Raw genomic sequence first — 17971 nt, 5'->3', positions numbered from 1 at the left:
AAAAATATTTTTTTAGATGTTGATGAATCTTTTTTTTTTCATTTATTTATATGCGGTGCTGAGAATTGAACCCAGTGCCTCACACATGCTAGGCAAGCGCTCTACCACTGAGCCACAGCCCAGCCCTGAGATTGTTTAAAAAAAAAAAAATTATATATATATATAAAATTGTAGTTGGACACAATACCTCTATTTTGTTTGTTTTTATGTGGTTCTGAGGATCAAACCCAGTGCCTCACATGTGCAAGGCAGGTGCTTCACCACTGAGATACAGCCCCAGCCCCGCCCCCCCCAAGACTGTTTTTGATTTGTCTAAAAACTTGATGCTTCTATAAAGGTAGAGGTAAAGTACAAGTAAAGAATGAAATCAAGTCAGCAGTCAAGTATTAAGAAATGAGTGGGTCTGGGCTGGGGATGTGGCTCAAGCGATAGTGCGCTCGCCTGGCATGCATGCGGCCCGGGTTCGATCCTCAGCACCACATACAAACAAAGATGTTGTGTCCGCCGATAACTAGAAAATAAATATTAAAAATTCTCTCCCCCCCCCCACTCTCTCTTACAAAAAAAAAAAAGAAATGAGTGGGTCTGGGGTTGTGGCTCAGTGGTAGAGAGCTTGCCTAGCACATGCGAGATGCTGGGTTCAATCCTCAGCACCACATAAAAATAAATAAATAAAATAAAGGTGTGTCCAACTACAGCTAAAAACATATTTAAAAAGAAAAAAAGAAAGAAATGAGGTATTGGGGCTAGGGTTGTAGCTCAGTGGTAGAGTACTTCTCCAGTGCATGTGAGGCTTTGATCCTCAGCACCATATAAAAATAAAGAAAGAAAGTATTGTGTCCATTTACAACTAAAAAAAAGAAAAGAGGTATTCACATACCTGTTTGTCCATAATCAATAACATACTGCTGAGTAAGGATGAGAGTAAGTTAGGAATTTAGAAGTACTGTAGTTAGATAGCTTGTGGACCCCATTAAAATTGCTTTGTCTTGTGAAAGAGATAAATTATGATTTTGTAGGTTTGTTTGTATGATTTTAAATAGTAATTTAATGCTCTAGATGGTGTTAATTTTTCTGTTTTTCTAGGTATAGGCAGTGGAATTTATTTCCCAGTACTCTTAGGTTAACTACCCTCACAAAAAAGACATCTAGAAACATCTTGTGCCACATGAAAGATGAAATAGTTGATGTAATTTACTTCCTCTATTCCTATATGGTGATTAAGTTATTGAGAAGAATATGACAGTTTTTTATGCTTATTTGCAGTATTTGATAGTCTGTACAACTATACAACAATCTTTTTTTTTTTTTTTAAAGAGAGAGAGAGAGGAGAGAGTGAGAGAGAGAATTTTTAATATTTATTTTCTAGTTCTCGGCGGACACAACATCTTTGGTATGTGGTGCTGAGGATCGAACCCGGGCCGCCCGCATGCCAGGCGAGCGCGCTACTGCTTGAGCCACATCCCCAGCCCTATACAACAATCTTATATACTGTAAGTCCTTAATGAGTGAATGCTAAGGAGTGCTGTTTTTTTTTTTTTTTTTTAAAGAGAGAGTGCTGGGGATTGAATCCAGGACCTCCATCATGTTAGGCAAGCACTCTACTCTACCACTAAACTATATTCCCAGCCCTTCTCTAATTTAAATGCTGTCTCAGGAATGAGAATCTCATTTCCTCTTGTACTGGTGTAAGACCTAGCCCATATTCTGTTTTATAAGGAAGTGTACTGCCATGCGATGTGGCATATGTCCCAGCTACCTGGAAGCCTGAGGTAGGGAGGTTGCAAATTCGAGGATAGTCTGGACAATTTAGCAAAATCCTGTCTCAAAATAAAGTAAAAAGGACTGGAAGTGTAGCCCAGTAGTAGAGTGTTTGCTTATTATGCGAAGTCTTGGGTTCAATCCTCAGTGTGCGTGTTTGGTAGGGCGGTAAACTCGTATTAATTTATGTTTGATTTTAACCAAAGTTTTAATAAATACATCTTCCTGGTTAGAGGTAGATGTATCAATCACTAATTTGTAATTCCCAACTGATTTTTCCCCCTTTCTATAGAAATAATTTCATTTTAGCCAATGAACACAAAATACCTGTTTCCAAAGACTAAATCAATTTATTGGTTTAGATATAATCCCTAATTTGTATATCAGGGACTGGGAAAACACAATGGTTTTCTTTGTGTTATTTATTTATTTTGGTATTGGCGATTGAACTCTGGGCACTTGAACACTGAGCCACATCCCCAGTGCTGTTTTGCATTTTTTAAAATTTAGAGACAGGATCTCAATGAGCTGTTTAACACCTTGCTTTTGCTGAAGCTGGCTTTGAACTCATCATCCTCCTGCCTCGGCATCCCAAGCTGCTGGGATTCCATGTGTGTTCCACTGCACCTGGCTCATCCTTTTAATTTTTTATTTTTGAATCCAGGTCTCTGTAAGTTGCTCAGGGTCTCGCTAAGTTGCTGAGGCTTGACTCAAACTTGTTGTGATCCTTTTGCCTCATCTTCTTTCATTATGGGTGCAACCACGTCCAGATTGGTGTTTTGTTTCTGAATAGTTTGTGAATTTTATACAGATTAATTGTGTAGGCCAGAAACTTGGCCATATTGTGGTATGTTTGGCTTTTTTAAAATAAAGCTATTGTTCAGCCTTAACAATAGTTGTTATTACTATTTTTTTCTGTTTTGTACTGGGAACTGAACCCAGGGCCTTACACGTGTGAGGCAAGTACTCCACCTGTGAGCTACATCCAGAGCCCTTTTGTAAGTTTTATTTTAAGACAGGATCTTACTAAGTTGTCCATATTTGCTTCAAATTTGCCATCCCTTCCCTCAGCCTCCCAGTAGTTGGTATTTTAGGTGTGTACCACCACACTTGGCCATACTTGTAATTTTTAGGTGCCTACTCTTTAAATCCAAGGATATGTTGATTTTGACACAGAAAGTTTAGCAAGATACTTAACAAAATTTATGAAGACCAAAGATGGATGACTGTGTGGGTTTTGTCAGTTTGTTTTTGATATTGCTGAGTGTTTTTCAGTGTTTGGTTATATGAACTTCATATTTCTTCCAGGTTTTTGGTTAGGTGTTGTGGTACTGGGGATTGAACCCAGGGCCTCACTCGAGGCAAGTGCTCTACCACTTAACCAAACCTCCAGCTCTGATTGAGAAACTATGTAGTTATTTATTGGCCATGTCAGTATTTTTTTTTTTTTTTAGAACTATCATTTATTTACTTATACATGCATTCTGGGGATAAACCCATGTTCTCATGTATACTAGGCAAGCACCATATCACTGAGCCCCAGCCCTGCCTGTTTTTAAATTGGGTTGACTTTTTACTGTTGAGTTTAAAGAGTTCTTTTATATGCTAAATACAGGTTCCTCAACAAATACGTGATTTGCAGCTGGTTTTTTTCCCTCATTCTGTAGATTCTTTTCTTGTCTTTTTTTTTTTTTTTTCCTCTAGTGCTGAGAGTTCAACCCATAGCCTTGCATATGACTGGGTGCAAGTGCTCTACCACTGAGCTATACTCCCCCAGCCCCGAAGAACATGACTTTTTTTTTTTTTTTTTTTTTAGAGAGAGAATTTTTTAATATTTATTTTTTAGTTTTCGGCGGACACAACATCTTTGTTTGTATGTGGTGCTGAGGATCGAACCCAGGCCGCACGCATGCCAGGCGAGCGCGCTACCACTTGAGCCACATCTCCAGCCCAGATGACTTTTTATTCTGTTGGGGATCAAACCTGGAACCTTGAGCATTCTGGCCAAGGGCTCTACCATTGAGCTCCGCTCCTAGTTTCCCTTGCCTTTTTTCCTCCTAGAAAGCCATGGAAGTTTTATTTTTGTTTATTCATTTTTGAGACAGGATCTCAGTATCTTTCCCAGACTGGCCTTGAATTCCTGCTAGGTTCAAGCCAACCTTCTGCTTCAGCCTTTGGAGTACCAGGTGTGTGCCACTGCATCTGGCCAGAAACTTTAAATTTTGACAAATTTTAATTTAATTTTGTTTGCTCGTTTTTTGGTGTTCATATCTAAGACATTGTTGAATCTAAGATCACAATATTTAATGTTCAGCCTCCCAAAGCAAAACTATGGATAAAGTGGAGACTATTGTATTATCTTAAAGATTAATAAACATTAGCCAGTATAAAGTGCAATTGTATGTATTCAACAGACTTAAGTGGGCATGATCTCTGAAAGGTTGGACAATTTTCCCTACCCTTATCAATACATAACTAACTAGTGAGCTTCAGTTTGAAATCCATAGTTGGTCTTTTGTGGAAATGTGATAAACGAGAAAAATCTATTTTCCTTGCCTCATTTATCACAGGCATCCTCTTGTCCCTTATTGTCTTAAATGATAACAGTACCTACATCTGGAGACCTCTGATGGGGTCCTGTTAAGTACAGTACAGTTTATTACAGTTGAGATGGTATTTAAGTTGGTGTACATGCAGGGTTTTCCTTTGTAGTTTGTGAATTATGCAATTATGCCTTATGCAAGTGGCCAGTACTAGTACTACCTTATTCAGACTTAGCTCATTATTATTTTTAAACAAATCTTTTTGTGTGTGTGTATGTATATATGTATATGTGTGTGTGTATATATATATATAGTTGTAGATGGACACAATACCTTTATTTATTTTTTAATGTGGTGCTGAGGATCGAACCCAGTGCCTCTTAACATGCTAGGCAAGCGCTGTATCACTGAGCCACAACCCCAGCCCTCAACTTAGCTCATTATTAGGCCATTGTGCCCTTAACCCACCCTTGCTGGAAACCCAGGCTTAACCCATGTTAATCAAGCACTCTACCACTGAGCTATATCGTCAGCCCCTCGTTTTCTGAAAATTGAAGTTAATATTATATTGCTCAAGAAAACTTTTATTTACAAATGAATACCTTTGAGTAGGTTGTAGATTATTTTTCTCTATTTTCTGTACTCTAGAAGCTTTAGTATTTGAAAGAAATAAGGGCTTTTTGAAAGATTCTGATGGAAGAGCACTGTATGATTTGAATTTCAGAGATTCAAATGAGACAGGCAGTTAAGATAGTATAGCCATAGGAGATACCGTTACTATGTGTAAAGAACTTAGTTCCTCACATAGACAAATGTGAGCAAAGATGCTTGGCTCTAGATCGCCACCAAAACAATTCCACTGCCTTCCCCTCTCTAATTTGTTTGACTGTTTTCCTTACTACTTTCTGACCCCTTATCAGTGTTTTTGGCAAATGGAAACTACTTGTAAGATGATTGGAGACAGTTGCTCTAAAGCAGAAAAAGAAGCAGTAATCAAGGGACTAGACTCACATATTAGCATCCACATCTGTCTATAGAATGACATAGGATGTAGCCAGTCATAGGATGTTGCACATTCATATAATCTCAGCTGCTAGGCGGGTTGAGAGTCAGGAAGGATCATAGGTTTTTGAGCCAACCTGGGCAACTTAGCAAGAACTTATCACAAAATAAAAACTTTTTTTAAAAGTCTAGAGCCGTAACTGAGTGAGTAGTAGAGTGCTTGCCTGCCATGCAGGAACTCTTGGCTTCAATCCCATGTATGACAAAATACAAAAAAGGTCAGGGGGTGGGGGGTGAGATAGGATATATATGGTAAATGGGATATAGTGATATGGAGATGTTTGAGGCAAGCCTGTTCTAGCTGTGACATAGGAAAGTGGAATAATGCAACCAAAGTTGTGGAGTTGTGGTAAAATACACATAACAAAGACCTAAGATTTGGGGTCGGGGGGCGTGCTGCAGGTCTAACCCAGGGCCTCTAGCATACTAAGTAAGCTCTCTGTGAACCACATTCCTTGTCCTTATGTCATTTTTAGTGTGTTTGGGGCTAGGGAGCTGCGGGAGTAGAGCTTGTATTTAGTATGCTCAGTCAAGGATTTAGGTTCAGTCCCTAGCACCATCATCCAAAAAAATAAAAAATAAAAAAGCAAATCCAGAGTGTGCATTTACTATAACAATTACTTTGCTGTAAAACTTTGCTATGATTTGTGTTAGGTGTAGATCCAGTTGCCTTGAATGGTGTCAGTTGATAGGGCTAAACCAGATACTACCTGTGGGACTTGAGGGAAAAAAATGAATGCATCTCCTTTCTTATTAGTAACTGTTCCCTAGCACTAGCAATGAGGTGTAAAGAAAAGTAGCTTAGACTGTATGTCTCCATTTTGTTGTACTTTGTTTGGTGTTGATTCTGTGATTTCCTGTCTTGTATGTTGACTTTGGAAATTAAATAGTTAAAGCATCATGATTTTGAGAGGAAACTAGCTCTCATGAATGAAGGCAAACTTTGGCACTAGGCCAGAATAATGGGGGTTAGTTAGAGTGGGGAAGACTGACTTTTGTACCACAAAGGACTTTTAAAAATTAAGAGATAATTCCATGTCCTAAGGTTATAAACCGGCTTTAACTGGTTTTTCTCTCCACCCTCTTGCCCCCGCTAGGCATCATGGGTAAAAGTAAGCATCCCCCTGTTTCTTTTGTTTAATATAACAGTACGCCATGTGATTGGCAGGGCAGTGCCCGCTTGGAGACCGAGTTTGTGCAGGTCTCTTAAGGGGGCTGGCATGCATGGGAGCACCCCTGGGCTACAGAAGGAGCTTCTCAAGATAGGAAAGAGATAATAGAGAAAAGGACCCTCTCGGGCAGGGGAACAAAATTAAAAACCTAAATTCATCTCTTATTCCTTTTTTCCTTTAATGTTTTTGTTACCCCCTTTCTCGTCTCCAGTTTTTTTTGGCAGCTAGAGGAGGGAGCAGGAAAATATATGCCTATAACTACTTTTAACTGTCTTTCCCCCACCTATTTTTTCTTTATCTAAAAGCAGAAATTCAGTTGCTTTGTATTCTTCAGAGCAATTTCCTGACCCTGTGTAGTAATTGATAAGGCTGAGGTTTTTGATGGAATGGAAGTAATAAATGCTGTTGCTTTAAAAAAATCTGTTAGAGAATAATTGTTTCTTATGCAAAGCTTCTTTCAGTTTGGATCCTTTTCCTCTTTGCTTCATCCATTTGCTGTAGTGGTAAAGGGTCTCTGGCTTCCAGTCTTCAAGCTGAAGCTGTAAGCTTAGTGTTATGTTAAGGTTCTGTCTCTCTTTCTCTCGTTTATTTTTAAAATTTTCTTTTGTCTGTAGCAATGATGGTTCTAGCTCCCGGTACCTTTACTACCCGCCCCCCCCTTTCCATGTCAGCTCAAACCCTGCTCTGTGAATGGAGTCAACCAGCTGACTGAGTGCTGGCATCATGCCAGGGGCTGCAAAGCAATGAGAATGTGCGCGCACTCGTGTGTGTAAGTGTATACAGAACACAAAGGGAAAGGCCTGCAGTCTAGGAAATCACAGGCTATTATATAAGGAAGTCTACGTCATCTCTGCTTGGGCTGATGGACAGGGAGAAGGAGGAGGGAAGCTTAGAGCAAGAAAAATTCTCTCGTGTGCGCGCCTGGGTGCGCTCTCACACAGCAGTATTATCTTTGCTGTCTTAAAAAAACAACAGGTATTTTGTGTTCCTGTGTGTGAGAAAGCTTCAGTGTGCAAACACTATTGACCATGTTCCTAGTGGAAACAGTAAATCTTGGGGAGGTGAAGCAGTTTTTGTGGGTCTCTGCCCCCAATCAGAGGTGTGTGTACTTGAGGTGTGTGTACCCTTTGGTGACTAGAAGAGAAATGCCTCCTGGACTTAACAGCTGTGATTTGTTAAGATACTATTGGATGGGGGTAGGGGAAGGCCAGACTGTTTCTAATCATTCAGAATTGCCATGGGTACAGGGGTTGGTGATGAGAGGAATTGCTTTTAAGGAGAAGCAAAAGGATAGAAAATAAAGCAGGTAATATCCTATTAGCTAGCCCTTTGAATTCCCTCCTTTTTTATTTCTTCTTGTTCTCTTTAGTGTATTTTAAAAATGTGTTCTTACCCTGCCATCTGCTGCAGAGTTAGAATTGTACAAAAGGAAAGTCAAATAGCACATGTAAGGAAGGAAAAAATGTGAGATTGTTCCAAGCATCTGAACATTTCAGCTGTTCCAATTTTGGGGTTCATTGATGATTGTCTTCCATTGGCCGTAGATTTCTACAGTCAGTTAGAAATTATAATTCATTTTTTCAATTTATTATGGTGCCTTTCTTCTTAATCTTCGTTATATGCTTTCTAGGTGTGATATAACATGAAGCAGCTTTGTGTTAGATGAAAATGTGAATTTATATTTGTAGATCAAGAGAGGGTTGTACTGTTATAGTAGGATTTATGTGAGATTACTTTTGCTTCTGTCTGACCAGAATAATGCAGGATTAACGCAGAGCAGTACAAGGATTGGGTAGGGAAAGTTTGGAATGAAGGAAATTTTTTGTACCAGTTCATCCTATAATAAGGGTTTGTTAAGTTACAGGCTAAAAGAAACTCCTCAGTTTCATTGGGAACTTATATATCTTTTTGTTAAAGCTTGTGAATTTGTGTTCTTGCCACATATTCACAAGCAACAATCTTTGAATGTTTTTAAATACATGAGCTTTGGTGTAAAGTTTTATTATTGTTTCCTTTTGTTGGAGTTGCTAGTGAGGCTATACTTTTGAGGATTTCAGGATGGGACCTACTAGAATGATTGCTTGCTTATTTCTCAGACTGCCCAGTTATTTCCCGACCCCAATTGCTTGAACCCATTTATCCATGTTCCCTTCATAAATGAATTAAGGAAGGTGTTTCCCAGTTGGTTGAGTACTGAAAGAAAATAGCAACATTCCAGCTATTTTCCAGTTTCTCAAATTTGAGACCAGATCAAGATTTATACAGAGTTGTGGGATTCCCTAGCCTTTAGAGTAATTAACTTTTTGAGTTGATATCATTTTTTCCAGTATTGTGTGGTAATGCTCTCCATGGAAACCAGCCATCTTACAAGTTATCCATATGTGACATGGTGATGTTTTATCTGTTATGTTGGTTTACAATAAATCAAAGGGAAATGTAAGGCTTATTTTGTTCCTTACCATCTTCTTTAAGATTCTGGGATGCTTGCTTTCTGATCTTAAGGGTTTCAGTTAAGGCTTTTGCATTCTTTATTTTTAATTTTTCTTTGGGTTGCTAGAACCAATCTTAGTGATTATGTGGTCATAATCAGTGAAGCATAAGCCTACATTCTATTATAAGCTATACAATCTATTAATGGATACTTATACTTAATTTTTTTTTTTTTTTAAATCTCTCAATAAGTCCTAGGTTGCTATTTAAAAATGTCTAAAGAGGGCCTGGGGCTGTAGCTCAGTAGCAGAGTGCTTGACTATCCTGGGTGGTGAGGCACTAGTTTGGATCCTTAGCACCACATGAGAAGAAACAAATAAAATAAAGCCATGCTCTTCATTTACAACGACCAAAAAAAAATTTTTTTTTAAATGTCCGAAGAGTAGTTTTGAAGGATATATGAAATCTGCCCTTTGACCACCTCTGTTCCCTTCATTTTTATACCACCTAATTGGTATTTGGCAGATATTTGTTCTGTCAGAACTTTTGTGTTAATTTATTACAAGGTGATATGGGAGAGGTCTGTTTACTTCCTATCCATTAGCTTTTAGACTGCATATCCTACCTAGCTTGTCACTTTCTTTTTTTTTTGTGGCAGTGGGGATCGAACCCAGGGCCTGTGCTTGTGAGGCAAACTGTACCAACTGAGCTATATCCCCAGCCCCCTAGCTTGTCACTTTTAAGCATAGGGGCCTTTATGATCCTTAGTGCATATTGCTAAGAAGTATGTCACCTACTATAAAAGTCACTCAGATTCTTCCATTCAAAGATGTGAGCAAACAGTAACAGAACTTTGTTGTTTTCTCGGGTTTTGTTTTGTTTTTGTTTTTTTACTTTCCTCTCTTTTTTAAATGGAGTGTGCTGGGTGTGTCTATGATTCTGTTCAGATGACAGCAGAACCTGGAAACGCTGATGCAGAACATAATGCTATTATTGGTCTTTTTATATAAATATAAATATATATATATATATATACACACACACACACACACACATAGATAATTTGAATTTTTGGAAACTTTAGCTGTGCTGTCAACTTTGGAAAAAGTATTCCAGTTTACCGTGTTGAGTTGGCATTGTACAGAAATTAACAGCCATATTGGTCTAGAAACATTAAACTTAATTTTTTTCCATTTGTACAGGGGTAACGCACTGTATTAAATATGTAAGGTCTTATCTACGTGGGTTTAATTACAGAAACCAATAAAGTATTCTCTAAATAATGAAAAAAAAAAAGGATGTGAGCAAAATGTTTTTGTAGGAAATTCAATGATATAAAAAAGACAATACAGGGCTGGGGATGTGGCTCAAGCGGTAGCGCGCTCGCCTGGCATGCGTGCGGCCCGGGTTGGATCCTCAGCACCACATACAAACAAAGATGTTGTGTCTGCCGAAAATTAAAAAATAAATATTAAAAATTTCTCTCTCTCTCTCTCTCTCTCTCTCTCTTAAAAAAAAAAAAAGACAACACAATAAATAGCAAATAAACAAAAATGATCTGTTCGTTTTTATTTAGAATTAGTGCGTGTGTGTGTGTGTGTGTGTGTGTGTGTGTTGGGGATTGAACCCAAAGGCACTGTACCACTGAGTTTACATTCTCAGCCCTATTTAACTTTTTTACTTTGAGACAAAGTCTTACTAAGTTACTGAGGCTGACTTTCAACTTGGTGATTCATCCTGCCTCAGCCTCCGGGGTCATTGGTATTACAGGATTGCACCAACATGTCTAGTTTAGATAAAGACTTAGTCTAAACTAGTTTAGAATTAGTCTAAACTAGTCTAGTTTATTTTAAAAATGACAATATAGATAGCGTGGACTCTATTGGGTGCAGTGGCACACGCCTATAATTCTGGCAGCTCAGGAGGATTCCAAGTTTCACCAACCTCAGCAGTTTAGGCCCCAAACAACTTAGTGAGACCCCGTTTCAAAATAAAAAGTAAAATGGGCTAGACTGGGGATGTGGCTTGGTGGTTAAGCCCTTCTGGGTTCAAATCCTATTTTTCTTGTTGTTTTGTTTTAATTCTGATTTGTTATATATGACAGCAGAATGCATTACAATTCATATTACATGTATAGAGCACAGTTTTTCATATCTCTGGTTGTACACAAAGTAGAGTCATATCTCTGGTTGTACCCAAAGTAGAGTCACACCATTTATGTCTTCATACATGTACTTAGGGTAATGATGTCCATCTCATTCCATGGTCTTCTTACCCCCATGCCCCGTGTCTCTTCCCCTCTCACCCCTTTGCCCTATTGCCTTATCTAGAGTTTGTTTAATCCTCCCATGCAATTCCTGTTTTTTGTTTTTTGTGGGGTTTTTTGTTTTGTTTTTAAAAGAGGGGCTAGGATTGTGGCTCAGTAGCAGAGTGCTTGCCTAGCATGTGTGAGGTACTGGGTTCAATCCTCAGCACCATATATAAATAAATAAAATAGAGGTTCATTGAGAACTGAGAAGTATTTAAAAAAGAAAAAGAACATGGATTCTGGACCTGTATTTTAACCAGACTTGGCCATTTACACATTGATACCTTGAAATTAGTTTGTCTGTTTTCTCCTCTGTAAAAGGGGGATAATTATTTACCTCTTTGTAAAGGCTTAAATGAAACAATGCATTGTAAGACATTTTAGCACAGTGCTTAGCAAATAGTAAGAGCTCAGTGAATGTTAGCCTCTGTTTTTAATATTCCTATCTATTGATTTTGTTTCCAGTGTTCTTAGTTTCTTTAAGCCAGTGTGTAGCCACTTCCATTTTTTATTCTTGGCAGATATTTTGTGTTGATTAACCTATGGTTAGGAACCTGTTTACAAAAACAAACTGCTGTCTGTTCTTGTAAATAAAATTTTCTTGGTGTACAGCCACACGTACTTGCCTATAAAAGCAGAATTTAGTAATTTGCCCATAAAGTTTAAGATATTTACTATCTGATCCTTTACAGAAAAAAATTTTTGAAGATCTTGCTCTAGGTAGTCATTTTTCTTGGGATGGGCACTCAAGTTCTAGAAATCAAAAGGGAAGTAATTCAAATAGACTAGATTTAAATGGACCATAAGGAATATATCTTTTCAGGTTTTTCAGAATAGGATTTTGGTAGATCACTAGAACACAGGAGTTTGAGATTAGCCTGGACTTAAGAGTAAGATTTTATAGGAAGAGGGTCTGTGATGTGGCTAATATTAATTGAAGAAAAGTACTATTGGGAGTTGGTTAGACATTAATAATATTTACTTGGTATATTAGGAGCATTTCATCATAGTATAAAAGAAGAGTACAAGGAAGAAAGGTTTTGTGCCTAGAAGTTTGCATTAAACTTGGAAAATAAACGAATGAGTAAGTTACCTATTGAACAGGTCTCAGGTCTGTTGGAGTAGGTCAGTAGTTTTCAATGTAGGTTTCAAGTTTGTTAGTAGTCTCTAGAACTTGGTGATCCCTAAAACTCTTTCTTGAGTCTGTGCGAACATAACAATTTTCATAATAACACAAGGGTTTAATTATTGCCTTTTTCACTGCATTGCCTTTTCACTGATGCAAATGCACTGGTGATTAAAACTCCTGGCACCTTAGTGAAACTTAAAGCAGTAGTACCAAACTGTACTATTAGTCACCGTATTTTTCATTGCTGTACAGTTTAAACTTGCAGTTTAAAAAAGAGAGAGGTGACTAGGGATGTGACTTGGAGGTATAGTGCTTTCCTAGCATGCTCAATGCTCTGTGTTCAAACCTTAGCACCACAGGAAAAACAAAACAAAACCTAAAATATTTAGCTGGGGCATGTGGGGGCATGGCTGTAGTATTTGCTTGGTAAATCACTGGAACACAGGAGTTTGAGATTAGCCTGGGTAGCATAGCTATAACCCATCTAAAAATAAATAATAATCCAGATTTATTTTTATTTAAGCATGTTCTTTTTTGAAAATTTTTTTGTAGTTATAGATGGATAGCATTTCTACATTCTAATAAACATAAACTAATAACATAATACAACAACATAAAAAATAATAAACAAATAAAATAAATGTAGCATTTGGGGGAGGGGATTGAACTCAGGAGCACTTGACCCCTGAACCACATCCCCAGCCCTTTTTTGTATTTTATTTATAGACAGGGTCTCACTGAGTTGCTTAGTGCCTTGCTTTTTGCTGAGGCTGGCTTTGAACTTGTGACCCTCCTAACTCAGTCTCTTTAGCTGCCGGGATTATAGATGTGTACTACCATGCCTGGCTTGTTTATTTTTTTTGTGGTGCTAAGGATCGAACCCAATGCTTCACAAGTGCTAGGCAAGTGCCCTGTCACTGAGCCCCAGCCCCTTATTTAAGAATGTTCTTGATGATGTAGTAAACATTGATTTTATTTAATCTTGATCTTTTTATACAAGGCATTTAAATATTTTTGAGTGATAAAATGGGAGCGTCTCTCTTCCTGCTGTATATTGAAGTACAATTGTTGTCTAAAGCAAAAGGTATTATTGTTTGGGTTGCAAGCTAACTAGTTGCTTTCTTCATAGAACACTTTTGGTGAAAGAACAACTGACTGATTATGGTGTGTTTGATATGAGTTTTGGGAAACTTTTTGAAAAATTCCAAGGAAAACAGCCATGTAGACAGCAATAAAATTTGAACAAAACCTAGAATTTTTAAAGTTTATATACTTTGTCATGAAGTTGACAGTTTCCCAGTATATTGTGCCTGGCTTATAATTAGAATTTTTGTAAGCAGTAAGTATCTGTGAATACTAAAACTAGTAGATAGAAGTTTGATGGGAGATAGGATATTTGTATAGCTTCTAAGTGTCTCTCCTTAACAATATTTGAGTAGATAAATTTACCCAAGTGGTTTAAGTTACTATCACCAGAAATACAGTATTCAGATGTTTCTTAATAATGGGGTTATATAAGTGATAAGTTCATCATAAGCTGAAAATGTCATATCAAAATGTGTTTAAAACACCTAACCTGCTGGGCGTGATAGCAGGTTAGTTGTAATCCCAGTGGCTCAGGAGGCTGAGGCAGAAAAATCACAAGTTCAAGGCCAGCCTCAGCAATTTAGTGAGGCCTTAAGCAAATTAGTGAGATCCTGTCTCAAAAAATGAGCACTTTGGGGAATGTGGCTCTGTGGTAAAGTACCCCTGGGTTCAGACCCAGGTATCAAAACAAAACACCACCACCTAATTTACTGAGCATCATAGCTTAGCAACACAATACACTACAGATTGGTTGATTACCCTTGTTATCTCACAGATGACTAGAGCTCTGTGGCTCGCTGCCATTGCCCAATGTCACAAGAGAATATCATCCACATGTCACTATCCAGAAAAAGATAAAAAATTGGAAGTATGGTTCTGCTGAATGTGTATTATTTTCACACCATAGTAAAGAACCAGTTATAAATCAGGATTGTCTGTATTGACCCCATGTACTTGCTCATAAAATAACACTGAGATGATCACAAAATCGGTTCTTTGATATTCTTGCCCAAAATGCATAACCTCAGTCTAAAAGTCAGACCCAAGTTGAGGGACATTTTACGAAAGAACTGGCCGGTAATCTTCAAAATTAAGGTGAGCTGGGCATGGTAGTGCACTCTTGCAACCACACCTACATGGAAGGTTGAGGCACGAGGATCACAAGCTTGAGGCCAGCCTGGGTAACTTAAGGAGACCCTGTCTCAAAATAAAAATAAGAAGGGCTGGGTCATAGTTCAGTGCTTGCCCAGCATTTTCAGGACCCTGGTTTTATTCCTGGTACTGAGAAAATACCACCCCCCCCAAAAAAAAAAAAAATTAGGGTGAAGAAAGACCAAGAAACTATCAAAGATAGAAGGAGACCTAGGGGACAAGACAACTAAATGCAATTTGGAGTTGTAGGTTCTGTCATTAGTAAGAAATCTGGTGAAATTTGAGTAAGATCAGTGGAGTAGTTAATACTAGTATATCAACACTGTTTCTTGGTTTCAATAATTCTTCTGGTGCTGGGATTGTGGCTCAGCGGTGGAGCTCTCACCTCACATGTGCGAGGCCCTGAGTTCAATCCTCACCACCACATAAACATAAATAAAAATAAAATGTATATAAAAAAAGAATATACTCTTTTTTTTTTTTTAAAGAGAGAGTGAGAGAGGGGAGAGAGAGAGAGATTTTTTTTAATATTTATTTTTTAGTTATCGGCGGATACAACATCCTTGTTTGTATGTGGTGCTGAGGATTGAACCCGGGCCGCACGCATGCCAGGCGAGCATGCTACCGCTTGAGCCACATCCCCAGCCCCAAGAATATACTCTTAATAATAATAATAATTCTGTTAGCTGGGTATGGTCTCATGTTTGTCAGCTACTTAGGAGACAGACAGGAGAATCAATTGAGCCCAGGAGTTTGAGGACAGCCTAGATAACATAGTGGTGTTCCTTGTCAAAATAGAAAAAAAAAAAAAAAGGTTGGGTGCTGTTGCTAATCCCAGTGATTTGGGAGGCTGATGCAGGAGTATCAGAGGATTGAGGGCAACCTCAGCAGTTTAGCAAGGCCTTCAACAGCCTTAGTGAGACCACGTCTCAAAAAATCCAAAGGACTGGGGATGTAGCTCAGTGGTAAAGAGCTGCTGGGTTCAAATATCCATTATCAAAAAAGGTATTGGGGGGAATGTGTGAGGCCCTGGGTTTGATCCCTAGCACCACAAAAAAGGGAGGTGGGGACAAAGAAGCAGCAATAGCAGAAGAGATTTATTTAACAAGGAAACAAGAAACCACCCTAATCTCTGTATAAGGTAGTAACACACATACATATCAGACCAAAAGTGCTAATTACACTTAACATATCTGTCAAGGATATTAGCCAGAAGGTTAGAAATAAATTAGGTGTTGGCTGGGTGTGGTGGTGTATGCCTGTAATCCCAGGACTCAGGAGGCTGAGGTAGGAGGATCACAAGTTCAAAGCTAGTAATTTAGTAAGGCCCTAATGATCAATTCATTGAGACCCTGTCTCAAAAAATTAAAGGGGCGGGGGGACGTGGTTCAGTGGTTAAGTGCCCCTGGGTTCAATCCTTGGCACTTAAAAGTAAAGAAAGAAAGAAATTAGGTGGGCTAGATCTATATAGCTCAGTGGTAAAATATGTGAATGATGTCTCCAGTATAATCCTAGTATCACAAGAAAGAGAGAAATTTGGCAAATTAGAGAAAATAACCTGACACAAGTATGGAAGACACTGACAGATTACTATAAACATCACTAGTAGTGCTATAAGGTAAAGTTATCAAGTCTGCAAAGAAGAAAGCTGGGGTTCAAAGAGAAGTACAACTCACTTTACCAACTTTTCTCTGAGCCAAATCATACTTCTCTAAAATAAAGTTGCAAAAATTTTAGGACACTGAATTACAATTTGTCTCAGGCTTTTCTTAGGTATAGTATCATGGTCCTACTTAAATTGATCCACACTAAAAACAAAGGGTCATTAACCTTTTCACATAAACCCTGCTCTATATAAGTATTGAGTTACTTTTTGCCTGGCATCCCAGCTTTGCCCTCCTAACCAAGCTAATTTGTCCCAATCTTCCCTAAAACAGTCTCAGTTCTATATTTGCACATACCACCATCCTAAACCTTCTTTTCCCATGCTTCTACATAAATAACTGTCCTTTATCTGATAAAATATATTCCCTGGTGTTTATTCTCCTGATGTCCTAATGATATTTTGCTTACTGGCCCTCAAAATTAACTCCCTTTCTTCCACATCGTTTTTCAAAAAAACGCATATTTCCTAGCCTCCCTTGTTGAGAAGTAGGCTAAATTCTTGACAAGGGAATAAAGAGGAGGTGATGTGCCATTTCTTGGCTGAGAACTGAAAAACAGTAGGCCAACACATCCATATTCTTTCCCCTTTCCGTTTGACTGCAACCCAGCTTTGACCTTGCAAAGGATGATAGTGCCCTAGAATGTGATTCTCCTACCAGTGGCATGAGCATTTTCTGGGAACTTGTTGGATATACAGATTTTTTTTTTTTTTTTGAGAGAGAGAGAATTTTTTAATATTTATTTTTTAGTTTTCGGTGGACACAACATCTTTATTTTATTTTTATGTGGTGCTGAGGTTCGAACCCAGTGCCCTGTGCATGCCAGGCAAGCTCGCTACCACTTGAGCCACATCCTCAGCCCATGTACAGGTTTTTAAATCCTACCCCAGACACACTGAAATATATTCTGGGAATAAGAACTAGGAATTGTTTTTAAAAGCCCTTCAGATGGTTCTAGTAAGCACTAAAATGTGAGAACCATGGTAGGGATTAGCAGAAAAATCAGTCTAAAATAACTGGAGTTCCTCAATTACATTGAATAATACAGCAACAGAAATTGTTAAAAGTTGGTCAATTATATGAAAGAAATACTTTCTATCTTGTTTCAGAAAGTTGTATTTTGGGGTCTTTGTTGGAGCTATTAGACATTACTCTAGTGGTTCTCAAACTTCTTGGTCTCAGAATCCCTTTAAGAGAACATCCTTAAAACTCAAGGGACACCAAAGAGATTTTGCTGTGTGGACCACAACTAAAGTAGTAATCAGAGTAGAAACAGAATTTTTAAAAATATCAATTCATTAACAAATAACAGAACCATTCCACATTTAACAATATTGTTTTTGAAAAATAAATCATTCTGTTTATGAAAAATAACTAAGTAAGGATAGTGGCATTTTTAAATATTTTTACAAATTCTTTAATTCTGTATTTGGTCTGGTGTGATATATTTTGGTTGAATTACTTGAAAAAAAAATCTGGTCTTATAGTTAGAAAAGGAGTACTTTTACTTTTAAAAGTGAATTCGTTTTGGGAGGTTCGGGGAGGGATTGGGGATTGAATCCAGGGGCACTTAATAACTAAGCCGTATCCCCAGCCCTTTTATTTAAATTTTGAGACACTTAAGTTGTTTAGGATCTTGCTAAGTTGCTGAGGCTGGCCTCAAA

General features: G+C 38.0%; 1 protein-coding gene across 3 annotated transcripts in view; it reads left to right on the top strand.

Annotated features, from left to right (window-relative positions):
* Window positions 1-17971, top strand: part of Gatad2b (GATA zinc finger domain containing 2B) — a 96805-nt gene that overhangs the window by 29997 nt on the left and 48837 nt on the right. The window contains exon 1 of one of the 3 annotated variants that reach the window (XM_076861974.1): window positions 1456-1493. The exons of the other annotated variants lie outside the window; for them this stretch is intronic. The gene's annotated coding sequence lies outside the window, so the exon portion shown is untranslated. Of the gene's footprint in view, window positions 1-1455; window positions 1494-17971 lie in introns of those variants that run through there. 3 annotated transcript variants of the gene reach the window in all.

Source organism: Callospermophilus lateralis, chromosome 7 (assembly GCF_048772815.1).
Source record: "Callospermophilus lateralis isolate mCalLat2 chromosome 7, mCalLat2.hap1, whole genome shotgun sequence".
NCBI lineage: Eukaryota > Metazoa > Chordata > Mammalia > Rodentia > Sciuridae > Callospermophilus > Callospermophilus lateralis.
The sequence above is the reverse complement of the archived record's forward strand: the minus strand, read 5'-3'. Positions and strand labels throughout refer to the sequence as shown.